We start from the raw sequence: 15,187 nt of genomic DNA on the forward strand, positions 1-15,187 counted from the left end.
TACCAGGTGAAGCCTCAACCTTCAATACACAAGGGAGAGGAACCAGAGAATGAGATGAAAAACTATTTACTGGTGCAGCTATAGGGGGGGGCCTTAACAGCAGTCACATGAATTCCCAACCAAGGCAAGGAGAAAGAAAGGTCTGCCCAAGGCAATTCTTTGTGCTCCAGTCCTACGTGTATTGTAGAATATAAGGAAACCTGCATTTAGGGGAAAAGGCAAAGCTCCCAACCTTAGTTTCCTGCCACAACGGTCACCGCTATGGCAGTACTTTCTAGGACAAAATCAACTGGAACAACCCTCCAAATGCAGACACGCATACGTTTGAGGGGTGTGTCTTATCCTCTGCAAGGGTTGTTAGATAGTCCACAGTAACCACAGGCACTGGTAGAAACTAAATAAACCTACAAGAATAATATATTTATTTTCACCTCAAGTCGGCTGATGGATTGGTTCCTCAGGAAATGACTTTCCACCCACATAAATATTAATTAGATATGATGCATTGTACTACAATGCCAACATATTTTTTATTTCATTTATATTGTATCATTTCCATAAGACTCCAAAACCACAACAGAAATGTATGCAAGATGTTGATTGTAAATGTTTTCTTCTTCAAGGGACCAGCACGATCAAAAATATGTTTAAAGACTGCTGTATTTTAGAGTAAATCCGGGAAGAGGCATTCAAATAGATATCTCAGGCGGTGCCTACATACAGTCTAATAAACTGAGTAATAAGTGGGTAAAACAAATTTACAGCAAAAAGAGTAGGTGCATTTATGTAGGAACTTAATTCTGAAATACTAGAAGGGAGAATCAATACCCAATGATCAGCAATGACAAGCTAATTTAACTAGTTGTATGTTGTTGAAAAAGTGGGTGCATTTATTAACAAGGCTGCCAGTTTACAATTTAAACAGCTTTTTTACATGCACAATGTAAACAAGCATTGGCAAAGTCAACAGGTCTTGCTCTAGTGATCTATTGGTTTTCCCAATAGTTTTTAGTGATGTTGTATAGAATCCTCGATGCACTGCAGAATAGCGAAAACATTTTTTTTTAAAAAGGTCAATGAAGCATGTGCCTACAAAATGAAGCTGGTACTTTAAAAAAAATATATATATATATATTCACTGTTCCGAGTTGGATCAGTATATAAAAAGAAACATATATGCAAAAGAGTTTTCTTAAGTGGTAGGAAGGAACAACACGGGGCAGCGGAAGAAAGACCCCAGGGGCCAGGAACAAAACAGGGAGCATGTGTAGAGGGAATAAAATACATGGAGCAAGTGGAGAGGCAGGCAGGTGGAGAAAAACAAACAGGTGTGAGAGCACCATGGAGCTCTGGGGAGACGCACAAGGGCGAGAAAGCAACGCAGTGGGAAAGCATACAAGGGTTAGCCCATCACAGAATAAAGGTGGGCAGAAGCACAAGGATGAGCGACAGCAACAGAGTGCAGGGCGAAGAAAAGCAAACTCGGGAGACAGATGGAAAACAAATGCACTGGTTGAGTGCTAAAGACAAAATAAACAAGCATTTGCAATGCAATAGGTCTCGCAATGACATTATTTTGAGATATTGACACTGTAAATGGCAATGCCTTTAAAAAAAATTAAAAGGCATTGTTATATACAATACCAAAAGCCACACCTATTGCATTGCATAGCACGGCGTCCGTGAAGACAGCGCCGCGCTTATTAAAGTAAAAAAAAAAAGTGTGTTGGGAAGGCAGAGAGCATTGGCATAGCCAATAGGTCTCGGTTTTGGGACCTTATACGTATTTAGTTTTGCAGCACAATATCCTCGGTGCAACAACAAACTGATGCATGGCTAAACACTTATAAGGTCCCAAAAGCGAGACCTATTGGCTAGGCCAATGCTTGTTATTTATGATTTTTTGAAAACCTGCAAGATGTGCGTTAACAAGCACTTTGTACCTCTAGTCCTTGCTTACAAAAAGCAAGGCTGGCAGTAGCTGCGCCTGTTTTACTGACAGCTTTGCTTCTCGTAAGCAAGGACTAGAAGTACAAAGTGCGTGTTTGCGCACCTCTTGCAGGTTTTCAAAACACATATATAAAAAGCATTGTCATTTACAATCAAGGATTGAGTGCATGTCTCGCATGCCAAAACTGGGAAGCAGAGGCAGGCTACCAGCAAGGTAACGTAAAATGATTGGCGTCTCAGCAGAATGAGTCTCCCACACTGCACAGACATTTGACCTTAAAGATGAATGAGGCCCCTCTAAATGACTGAGGGCCCTTAAATGAGTGCTTGTGATGTGCCCTGTCTATTGGGGGGGGGGGGGGGTGAGTTGCAGCTATGATTCCCTCATAAGGGGTACTTACACATCCGCATTGGAGCTGTAAACACTTAGTGAGAAGGGCCCAGCGCTCAGAACCACGTTACTGGAATAGTGAAGGCAATGAAACATTTTGGGGTGCTGCTAACGTCGGCGACTATATGAAGGCTCCAGTCCGATACCTGGGCCCTGGCTCGGCATCTACTTGGAAACTCGAGCCAAAAACGAGCCAATCTTTGAGGAGGCTTCGGTCCCCCTCTCCACTTCATGTGGTTGAAAACTGCACACTGGAGCTGTGGGGCGATGGAGCCAAAGGGAGAATGGGAGTGGAAAAGAGCAATGGGGAGGGGGGGGACAGGAATTGTGAGTACGACCCTGGCTACGTGGACGTGTGGAGGCATGCACGGATGGAGAAGGGTGGACAGGTGCGTTTTTGCTGGCTGTCATTTTGGGATATTGTTGAAAGTTGGGGGTACTTTAGTTGTCTGGCCCCTCCCTTGCTTTATGTCAGCAAAGAGGAGGGAGTGGGAACCAAGCTGGCACACTGCACAGATCTGGAGGGGAAATTCAATCTTTGCGGTGGAGAACATGAGAAGCGTGTTCAGCCGAAAACAAAGAGACGAACACGATGTCAGAGCTACACTGTGTGCAGACGGCGGGGGAACAATAATTTAACCAAGAGCAACCACAATCACAAAACTGAATACAACACGTGTAAACTCGTTAGAGAGCAATTTCCTGCTGCTAACAGGCTGCTACACCTGCACAGCTATATCCGAGCGGGACCCTCCAAAAAGTTAATTTTGTAGATTTGAGCAGATTTCAAATGAGCCTCGCATGCCAGTTTGATCACTTCATAACTACCCTACTGCTGGCTGGCCTCAATTCTTACAGCGCCACGTGCTCTGAAACAATTACCGAATTGTGTGCACTTTATTTATCAAGCTTCGGAAGGGTAGACAGCCTGTTATTATCATGTTATGTGATCTCGGGAAACAGATTCTCAGCTGGAGGGCTGCACAGCGGAGCCGGGGGCTAGGAAGAGAACACTTCTATATGAAACGTGCCACTGTCGTCATCGAAAGCACACGTAAAGCACCTGGCTGAGATATAAAGTGTCACTCCATGGTTAGAAAAGCTGTCAGTCCCCCACCAACGGCGGTTGTGTGCAGGAATACCCGAGGTACCCACACCAGAGCTTCCACGTGTCTGAGTGTGTGTCTCCCATAAACACGGCACATCTGACATGTTCGCCCTCTTTTATTCCTCCTTTGCAGCTGGGAACACAGTGCCTCAACGCGACGAAAGCTACGAACTCCCGCGGAGCACCGGCAACTCTGGATCATGAAATATAAATTTGGTGTGCGGTTTGAAAAATAAAGGACACGCTATGCCCTGCTGAGTTTCCCGATGAGGTTTCTGTTTTTCTGCCGCCAGCCTCTCACCCCGGCTTTGCCAATATGACCTCTCCCCGGTGGCCATTTCGACATGAAGTAATGGCGACAAGTTGGACGTCCCCGTGCTCGACATGAACAAGCACAGATCTGTACATATGCAAACAGAGAGTCCCTACTAGAATGAGTTTCTGTTGCGCGACCAAGGTTCTAAATAGGCTTCCTTTGAGCGACCACAGTGGAAAGACAGATTCCCAAATTCATTGTTTTACACCGCTTGTTAAAACAAGCAAAAGAGAAAGCAGCTCCATATCCGGGCCGGGGAGGAGACGTGCGAGGGAGGGGGCTGCCCGCGCATGCGCGGTACCTGAAACTTTCACGTGTTCTGCGGCTCGGGGCTCCTGTGAGCAAAACGGAGCCCAGCGTGTTGCTGCAGTGACCGGCAGGAACAGCAGAGGAGCAGCGCAGAGTCCCAACAAGAGCCGGTAAGTGCTTGGAGCGCGTGTGCGCATTTAAAAAAAAAAAATGAAATTGCATGAGGCTGCTCAGGACGGAAGAGGACAGGAGATGTGCACACCGCGTGGCTGTACGTGCGCGTACACCAACTCAAATCCGCCAAAGGCTGCGCGTGCCCATCTCCTGTCCCAGCGCGAGTCAGCAACAATAGATCTCGCTGGCGACAGCAGCGCTTCGCGCTGCGTTCGCCAGGCGAGACCTAAAAAGTAGATCCCTAAAAGTGAGCAGTGGAAGGACACAAATTGAAAATGCTTCTTCAATGGGGAGGACTTTGGTCAAGGTAAGACATCAAATAAGAAGCAGATAAATGTGAGTAACAGTAAAGCCAACTAATGGTAAGTAATAGGCGGACCTCAAGCCCCTCTATGTTCTTGGTAAGCCAACAATGTCTTTTACAACCAGACAACTGTGCTGCCCGATAGTATCGACCTAAAGAGGATCTTGCACCATGTTGTCCTTGCCAATTCATGTTACGATTTACAGGAAGGAGAGTTAAACAAGCATTGGCATAGCCAATAGGTCTCACCTTTGGGACCTTATAAGTGTTTAGCCATGCAGCAGTTGCATAACTAAATACTTAAAAGGTCCCAAAAGCGAGACCTATTGGCTATGCCAAGCGGCCGCGAAAGTGATCGCGATCAAACATCAAAGCGGCCGTGCGGCCGCGAAAGTAATCGCGGTAAAGCACGGTGCGCGCGCGCCCGCGCACTGTAGCTGTAGACTGGCCTGGTAGCACTTTTTGGAGCCCTCTCAATAAGTCTCGCCAGACCAGCGCATGCGCTGGGTCAGGCAAGACCTAAAAACGTGATGGGATAGATAGACATATATATATTTTTTTTTAAAACATATTTATATTGACATTTTATATGTTCGTTACAATCTCACAAGCAATATTTGCCACACTTTTCAGTATTATTCTCTTGTTTCATTTACACAGGGATACATACGTTTCTTTCTTGGGGTATTGCATGGTGACATTTATCTTGCACAATCGCTTATTGTCCACCACTTTTTGCGTGCCCATCACACTCCCCCCCCACACTCCCCCCCCCCCCCCCCCCCCCCCCCCCCCCCACATTCCATTAATGATTTTCGCGACCCTCGCCTACTGCTCCTTCCGGCCTTGTCTCGGTGGGCGGTTCGAGCCTCTGCCCAGGATTCAGGGAATGTCCTCATCAATGTCACTCTTATATCCATAACCTATAACAATTCAACCATTAAAAAAAGAAAGAAAAAGGAAAAGAAACAAAAGAAACGGAAACTTAAAAAAACATTTGGCATGCATAGGGGGCCCGAGTACCATCGTAGTCTAAGGATGCATTTGTTGATTCTGTCAATTACATGATATGTTCTGCGTGGTGTGCTGGGTTCGTGGGGGCATAAAGGGAGATTGCCCTCTCTCCATCCGCCGATCCCATTTTCGTGTGCACCGCCCGTCTTACCCCTTTCCAGGCCCACTGGCTCACCTTCTCGTAGCGGATATACATCGCTCGCCTCCCCTTTGAGAGTCCAATGTCTTCCGTGTGAGAGCAAGTAAGTCACTCACTGCCACTCCCAGACTTCCTCATCGTCTGTTCCCTCTCTGGATTTTCCAAGTTCGCCAGCACTTTTTTTTCCATAGGTCTGCTTGTCTCCGGATAGCCCTCACTTCCTCCCAACTCAGGGCTCTGCCCTCCGCTCCTGCCCAATCAATAACCTCTCTGTTCCAACTGGCCACTTGTGGCCCAGTGGGAGATTTCCACACTAGCGCTATCGGTCTTTTAGCTAGGCCCAGGCCTAGGTCAATAAATCGGTTTCCCACCTTCCTTTTAGGAGGGCGCGGGAACAGCCCTAACAAACAGACTCCTATAGTCAGCGCCAGTTCCCTCTCCAATGCTTTCTTTATCTTATCCAGGATTTCCACCCAGTACCCCTGCACTACTCCACAGCTCCAGGTCATGTGTATAAACCCAGCATTCACATAAGCACACCTCAGTCATTTCCTCAGCTCACCACCATATGTAACATTGAGTCTGTGAGGCGTCATAAACCATATGAAGATAGTTGAACTGCGTGTACTTAAGCCTGATGTTTCTCGATATTTTCTTATGGGACCTCAGTACTTTTCCCCCATTCCCCATCAGTGAGCTCCCTACCAATCGCCCTCTCCCATTTGCCTCGGAGGGCCCCCATAGGGCTAATGGACGCGGCAACCAGGGCCTCATGGTGCCACTTCACTTCGTGTCCCGCAGTGCCCAGAGTAGTCGGCACATGCAGCACTGGGTGAGTCGTCGGTTCATCCCTACTTCCACCTCACAACTGTCCAAAGGTTCGAACCAAAGCTTCGAACCGCAGGAACTGACTGGGAGAAATGTCAAAATTCTCCATCAAGTTCGCAGACAGGACTATAGAGCCTTCCTGGTAGCAATCACCCACCGTATCTAAGCTCACCTCTGTCCATGACCCCAACTGTTCCGCCGTGAACACTGTCACCGGATCCCCATGTGGGAGCCCAACCAGCAGCAGCGCGGGGGGCTACCACAGAGTCCCACCCAACTTGCGAACACGGCGTTGCCAGATATGTATGGCTGTATGCTGTAATACCGACATATATGGGACAGTGACTACCGGTCTCAGTAATTTTGCCAACAACGTGTCCGGTTTACCATTGGGTTCCATCAGCCATGTACCCGCTTCATTCACTCCCTCCACTCACTGTGCCAGCCACTGCAGCTGGGCCGCCAACACATACCATTCAAACTCCGGCACCTCCAAGCCTCTTTCCGTCATTGGGCGCTGCAACGTCCGCAGAGAGATCCTCCGCCTGTCATCCCCCCATATCAGATCCCTCACCAGGGCATTCAAGGGTCTGAACCACCCTCGTGGCATCAGGGTCGGTAAGTAAACAAAAAAATACAGTAGTCTCAGCAACATGACCATCTTAAGGAGGTAGATTCGTGCCATAATCGGCAATTGCAGTGAGCGCCAGAAATGTACACAGGCCCGAAGCGACCGCAGCGCCCTATCAAAATTCTCTTCTGGTAGGTCTTCTAAAGAATGGAAAACATGGATTCCCAAATATTTGATGGAGTGAGGAGCCCAGTTAATGTCGATCCGCAGTATCCCCGGCCGGGGTTCCAGTCCCAACAGGGGGAATAGGTAGGTCTTTCTCTTGTTCACCCCTAAGCCCGACAGTGCCTCAAATCGCTCCAGTAGTGCAGGCGTCGTTGAGGTGCCAGGTACCGCCTCTTCTAAGTAGATCAGGAGGTCGTCTGCATACAAGGAAATCATATGCATCCTCCTGTCTAAACGAAGTCCTATCCCCGCTCCCCCCTGCCAGATCAGTTCCGCAAGTGATTCAATTGCTAGGGCAAATAAAAGGGGCACCCCCTGTTGAGTACCCAGTTGTATCTGATACGGAGAGGACACAGACTTTCCAGTACGAACCCGCGCCGTCGGTGATGTATACAACAATCGAACCCACTTCACCCAATCCTCCCCAAGTCCTAATCGTAGCATTGTCTCAAAAAGAAACTCCCATTCTACTGTGTCGAAGGCCTTTTCTAGGACGACTGACAAGACAGCTGCCGAGGGCCTGGACCATAACTCCTCGTGAAACAGGACTGACAAGACAGCTGCCGAGGGCCTGGACCATAACTCCTCGTGAAACAGGACATAATACAGCCTACGCAGGTTATAGGTGGTGGTACGGGAGGGGATGAACCAGTTCTGGTCCACATGGATGACAGTTTGCTTATGCGGGAGTAGTCACAGAGCCAATATTTTACTGAGGATTTTAAAATCAAGGTTGAGCATAGAGAGTGGTCTGTACTCTGTTACTGGAGCGGTCGCTTCTTTAGACTTAAGGAGGGGTATCACCAACGCGCTCTGGGTCGACTCGGGGAGGACCCCACAGTGTAGGGATTCAGCATATTATAAAGTCACTAGTCTTGGCGCCAATAAGTCCTTATTGGGGACTAAGAATTCCGCCGAAAGGCCGTCAGGCCCCACGTCTTCCCTTTCACCAGAGCAGAAATAGCAGCTCTGCCTCATGTAGGGTCACAGGGCCTCCCAGTTCCTCTTGCAGCTGCTCATCCAACACCTTTAATGGAAATGTTTGCAGAAAGTCCTGGATTTCGGAACAGAGACCGGGCTGGTATATAGCTTCTCATAAAAGGTACAGAACAGGCCATTGATGGCCTCAGGGTCATTGAGCGATTCCCCAGAGTCTGACTGGACCTGCATAATCGGTGCCCCCTACCTTAAAGTTTGATCAACCATGCCAGTAGCCGGCCAGCCCTCCCCTCCTCCTTCTGTACTCTGTCTAGGTATTCACTAGAACTGTGGCACCACAACCTTGCCAGCGCATCACTGTAGCTAGCACAAGACTTTTGTAAAAGCTCAGCAGAGTCAGTTCCCTGACCCTGAACATTGTCCAGCTGCCTGACCTGGGATTCCAAATCCTGTAATTCCTGCCGAGACTCCCGCTGCGCACCTATGGATTGTTCCAAGCAGTGTCCTTGCACTACCTCCTTGAATACCTCCAATTCAACCAACACAGAGGACGCAGACTCAGCATTGAGTGGGAAATAAGACTCAATAGGAGCCCCCAGAGAATCCCAGAAAAGCCCATCTTCCAATGCAAGTGGGTTCAGGCGCCACATCGGAATCAGGGGTCGCCTCCCAATTGGTTGGAGGGTCAACAGCAATGGACTGTGATCCGAAAGGAACTTACCCAGATACTCCGTTTGCATAATGGATGCGCTAAAGTCTTGTGTGCACAAGAAGGCATCTAGCCTGGTGTGTGCCTGGTGCATTGGGGAGAAGTACAAGTATTCCCTATCCATTGCGTGTTGCACCCTCCAGATATCTTCCAGCCCCAGCAACTCATTCAATATCGAAACCCCGCTGCCACTCGATGTGTCGGTGAACCAAGCCATACAACTGAAATCACCCCCAAGGACTACCTGTCCCCCCATATAATCAACCAGCTGCGCTGAGAGGGCAGTGAGGAATATCACCTGATCCATATTAGGTATGTACACACTCCCAAACATCACCTCCCGTCCAGCCAATCTCCCTGTCATCAGGATACATCTTCCCTCGCTGTTCACTTTAGTAAGGGACCCCTGGTCTCACCCATATCAATGCCCCCCTCGCACAAACAGAATAAGTAGTAACGTATATCCGGCCCCTCCACCTCCTGCGCAGCTTATCCACTTGATCACTAGTCAGGTGGGTCGCTTGCAAGAGGGCACCTATACGTGTCTTCCTCTTATCTTTTAGCCATGGACTCCATCCCCCTCACGTTCCACGTCATAAACTTGAATGTATTATGCATTAAATGGGATGTGGTCCAAGCCCCCGCCCAAAGACCCCCACCACACTCCTGCCAACTGATACTCCACACTTCACTCCTCCGCCCCCATCTGCATGCACAAAACAAAAATCAATAACTAACACCCCCATTAGGACAAGTCCCCAACCCCAGAGCGGTCTAGCAACAGCCATCCGCCCAAACCACAGACAAAACTGCACCAACTAGTTAAGGACCAAAGCTACTAGCGCAAGGAGCTAAGGGGGAGCGCAGCAACCTCAACAGATGCCCAACAAGGTACAAATATTCTCTCTTGACGCCCCAGCCTTGATTGGCCGTTTCAGCCTGCGCCCAGGCACGCAACCGGCCACCCTCCCCGCCCTCATAAGGGACCCCCGCTGAGAAAAAGCTGTTCAGGTGCGGGAGAACAGGAAGAGGGTAACCCAGCACAGTAGAGCAAGGGAGGGAGAGGGTAAAGGGGAAAGTGAGAGTAGCCGCCTGCAAATCACACAATCCCATCGGCTGTTTGAGGAGTCACAGCAAGTAGCCTACGCTGCCACTACGGGACGTGTCCGAATCCAAACCATCAGTCCCTCCCTTTGACCCCGAGCCCCTCTCCGACGACGATCTCTGGCCCTGCATTATGACTGCCACTACCTGTAGTGCCTCCGCTCTCTCCATTTCGGTCAGTGACGGGCTTGGCTTCTTTTCAGTCCCCTGCTTTTGACGTCTTCATAGTCTCTTCCCAGGTTCCCAGTCTCTGGTCGAGGCTCCTCCTTTCTGCGTCATGGGCGGACCTTCAGTTTTATAGGCCTCAATCCACTCCCAGGTGGACTTAGTATTCTCGCAAAAGTGAGCCTTCCCATCCAACATTATCCGGAGCCCGAGCCGGAAACATCAAGGAATACTGAATCCCTTCCTCCCGCAAAATTTTTTTGACCTCAAGGAAAGAGGTGCAGCGCCTCTGGACCTCCAATGTGTAGTCTGGAAACAGCGACACTGTACTGTTCTCAATCTCATACGGCCCTTTCGAGCGCACCTTCTGCAACAACACGTCCCCGTCTCTGAAGTGGAGCAGTCTGGCCACCACAGGGCGCTGAGGCCTTGCCGGCACACGTTGAGCTCTCTCCAACGTATAGAACTGAGATAGGCCTTCTGGCGCCACTACCTCACAGAGCCCACCCTCCAAATATTTGACCATGTCATGGCCGTCCACTCCTTCCGACAAACCCAAGACCATCACATTGTTTCTGCGGTTCCGCCCCTCCGCATCTTCTGCACGCCGTTCCAGTACATTAACCCTGCTGGACAGCTCCCCAACCTGGCCAATCAGAGTCTGCTTCGCCGGGGTGAGAGCCGCCCAGGAAGATTTAGTTTGCCTCACCCTGTCCGCTAACTTAGCATGCTCTGTCCTCAGCAAGCCCAGGCCAGTGCTGATATCCTGGTGTAGCATCACCTTGGTGTCAGCAATAGCTTCTAATATTTTGGCCAACTGCTGGTGGACCAGTACCTCTGTGGGTTAACCCCCAAATACCCCGCAACACCCCCCCCCCCCCCCGACTCCTTTTGCACCAAGTCATGCGCACTGTCCTCCTGCTCCGGGGGAGGCCCCACCAGCTTTCCCCTAGGCATTCCCATCGCCAGGTGAGCACAATCTCCAGCCAAGGATCTACTACGCCATTCTATAGGCGGCCGGGGACTTATCGCCAGGGTCTTGGCCCCACAACACTCCAGCTTTAGGTTGCAGCTCCTAACGCTGCGGCTCAATTGTCCCTTCAACCGCCGCCCTTTAGATGGCCGCACTCCGTGTCAGCTCAAGAAACCACCTGGTCCGTCTAACAGAGCACTTCTCCAAAGTCTCACACTTGCAGTGCCTGGGTTCAGACCTTTACGCCCACGCAGAGGGTTCTCACATTAGCGGGTCTGAAGGGGGCTCTGCCGCTCCACCGTGCGTCTTTGTTTATCTGGCCAGGGGTCCCCCTCTGGCTCCGAGTCACCCTTCCGGCCCGTCTGGACCCTAGCCCAGTTCGCATCCACTTCCGCCGTCTGAGGTACATCGTCCCTGCTCCTTACCGCCTCTCAGTCAGACCCCAACATACTCAGCGGGACCACTATCCTCAGCCTCCAGTTCGGGCGACCCACAGGGTTCACAGGACGATGCAGTGCCCCCTGGCTTGGAGGTAGCTCCTCAATGCTACTGCCGGTGTTCCTCCGCCAGAGGGAGTACCCCGCAACAGAGCCCGCCAGCATGGCCAGCTCCAATTATGGTCGGTCGTCTCTACTGCCATCTGGCCCCCCAGTAACACTCTGCAAATGGATTGCGTCACACACCCAGCTCCGTGCTCACGCTTAGCATGGGGTCGTTAGGGTGGGTCTTCTGAGGCCTCAGACTGGCCTGCAGTATTCACTGTCACTTAGAGGGCTCGGACAGAATATCTGCCCCTACCGCATAGCCCCAGTGCACCAGCAGCAAGCCTCCAGGCCTCCCCGATGCCGCTTACCTCAGGTGAAGTGCTTCCCAGGGGGAGGGGCCGCCCTGGCAGTCTCTACTGTACCGGTGCCTCCCCAGACGTCTCCGCTACTCTCCTCAGGTCGGCGATCATGAGAAGCAGCCCGGTGCCCTCTGACATGGTCCGCCCCTTGCTTCGTTAAAGCTGCACGCGCTGCATAGTGTTTCACGGAGGTCCTGGCCGGGCCGGTGAGGCACCCCTTCTCCGGTTCAGTAGCGCCCCATAGCGAGGTCTCGGGCTGCCAGCGGTACTCCAAGCTCCAGAGTCCGCTGCCAGCCAATCACGTCCTCTCCCAAGCGCCGGTCGCAGCCCGCCTCCTCCTCCTCCGCTGCTCCAGGGCTGCCTCAGGCCACCATCTTGTCACAGCAGCACTGGTCTCACGCTGCCCCAGTGTCGCTCCCCACTCACCCGTACCTCAGAGGAGCGAAATGGGGGTCCCCGGCACCTCCAGCGGGTCAGGTCACCATGAAAATGACACGGCTAGCGCGGAGCTCTAAGCGAAGCCCAAACATCCAACAATCCATTGTCATTATTATCAGGAAAACAATGTTTCAACGCACCCAAATGCTTTTAGTCAGAATTTTATTTTCAGGCAACAAACACGACTAAACAAGATAAATGACACGGCTGGCGCGGAGCTCTAAGCTCACGCATCCGGCAATCGATGGCTCCCAAGCCATGATGGGATATCCTAATAAAGCTTGCGTAGCTGCAGAATATGCTTCTACCACTAGTGTAATGGATGGCATATTGTACAGTACTACTTACAGCAAATAGGTATATACATATATATATATATATATATATATATATATATATATATATATATATATATCTCCACCAAACAAAAGTTTGCTTCAACTCGAGCCGTAAAGTGACGGCGGGCTGTGACGGGTTAGCGAAACCCAAACATCCAACAATCCATTGTCATTATTATCAGGAAAACAACGTTTCACGGCACCCAAATGCTTTTAGGCAGAATTTTATTTTCAGGCAACAAACACGACTCTACGCGTTTCGGAAAAACTAATTTCCTTGTTCACGAGTGTCGAGGTACTGTGAAACAAACAAATACCTGTCACATGACATGTGACTTCAGTGCAAAGAACGTGAAAACAGACTTCACCATTTGTGAGAAGAATTGAATACATTTTGACAACAAAATATTGCCTCATATTGTGTGTCAATCGTATAAACAAATTGCATTGTTGGAAACATTTCAAACACATTCAATATAATCGGACCCAAAGATAGCGGGTCTGCATCTTTTTTCTCGAAGTTGTATTGAGAGAACTTTATTGTTCTCAAACGCTTATGCCGGTAACAGTCTTAAACACCAGTGTGTATGAGTATTTTAGATTACCTCGCTAATCATTCAGGGCTCCGTAACTTAATTGTATGTTTGTTACACCATATTGACAGTGATTAAACATTTCAACAGCGCCAAAAACGTTTGCGCATATTAGTACAGACAAATATTAAACTGGCTAAATCATGTTTTGCACTGGTGTGCAGGAGCCCATTAGGATACGAGGGAAATACCACTATCACATTCTGAATCTAGCCACAGTGGACAAATGGTAACAGGTGTTCCGTTTACACGGATCTTTATAATCGAGAAAAAAAGTCATTTAACGTAAATAACTGATGGCAAGCTAGAATCATTTCCATATCTAATTATAGAAAAAAAGCCGTTGATGGTCCTTCTTCTTGTCTAAGTTGTTCCAACTTATTGGTCAATGCTCACAAGGTGATAGATCTGAAAAAAATATGCATAATAAAAACAATGTCACAAACTGACTCAAATACTATGATGTTAAAAATCACAAAAGATACAAGCAGCAAATGAGGAAAAAAGATAGCCACCCAAGATATTACAACATTAATAGTCAACTATGCGTTGAAAAAAGGATCAGAGGGTCACCTATATTAAAGTTAACTTAAGTGAACCGAGAGTTCTTCGTCAATGTTATGCCCCAGAGGCTGTACTGTCTGATATTCTATTATCATCCTTGACTCTAACCGTCTCAATTCAAGGACTGTGTTGCCACCTCTCTCTCTCTCAAAGGAATAGTGTCAAGGACACAGAATGAGCGTAAACTCGTGTTCTGTTGATGTTCTGCTTTAAAACGTCTGGCTATTGGATATTGTTTATCTTCTCTGGTGATGGCCCTCAGATGTTCAAGGCTGATGAACACTTGATAGATGATCCTTATCTTAATTTAATTAATGACAATATTGAACTAGATCTGTGCTACACTAGTGGATTTAAACCTAAATCTATTTTCCTTCCCCAAATATAAAATGATGCGATTGATGTCTCTGGGAAAGGAGTTATACACGAATTTGAAAAAGTTAGTAGAAAAAAGTGGTACAAAAATAATCCCAACAAGCACAATCTTAGTCAGGACCATTATGATGCAATTCAAGCTTTGAAAAATGATATCATAATCAAAAAATCCGACAAAGGTGGTAACGTGGTTGTTTTATCCAAGGAGATGTACCTACAAGAGGGGCACCGCCAACTTAATGACAGACAATTACGAAATTACCACCAAAGCAAAATATGAAGAAGCAAATAAAGACTACAAAGAACTTTTGGGAGAATGGAAGGAACGAGGATTGCTTGAGCAGGAGGATTATGATTTCCTCAACTGTAAGCACCCTAAACTTCCAGCTTTCTACCTACTCCCAAAACTGCATAAAAATGAGATCAATCCCCCTGGAAGACCTATTGTATCTTCTAGGAGTAGTTGTTTAGAGAATACTTCACGTTATGTAGACTTTCATTTGCAACCTCTTGTTCAAAAACTCCCGTCTTTTATAAAAGACTCGAGTGACTTTTTAAGACTGATTGATCAGATCAAATGGGAAGACAATTTTCTTTTAATAACCCTTGATGTCACAAGCTGTATACCTGTATCCCCCACGAGGCAGGAATCAGGGCGTGTTGTCATTTCCTCGGGAACAGGTCAATTTCATATCTATTTCATACAGAAATGATTGACATGATGTACAGGTGCCTCACACAAAACTTTTTCATCTTCGACAAGATCATATATCGTCAGATACTCGGGACTGCGATGGGGACCTGCTTTGCTCCCAGCTTCGCGGGATTGTATCTCGGCTGGTGGGAGGAGCAGGTCACCACCGCTTTACCCTTATA

General features: G+C 48.6%; 1 protein-coding gene across 3 annotated transcripts in view; it reads right to left on the bottom strand.

Moving 5' to 3' along the window:
- LATS1 (large tumor suppressor kinase 1) overlaps positions 1–15,187 on the bottom strand; it is a 299,556-nt gene that overhangs the window by 218,599 nt on the left and 65,770 nt on the right. The window lies entirely within an intron of this gene.

The sequence above is a fragment of the Triturus cristatus genome, chromosome 6, assembly GCF_964204655.1.
Source record: "Triturus cristatus chromosome 6, aTriCri1.1, whole genome shotgun sequence".
Lineage (NCBI taxonomy): Eukaryota > Metazoa > Chordata > Amphibia > Caudata > Salamandridae > Triturus > Triturus cristatus.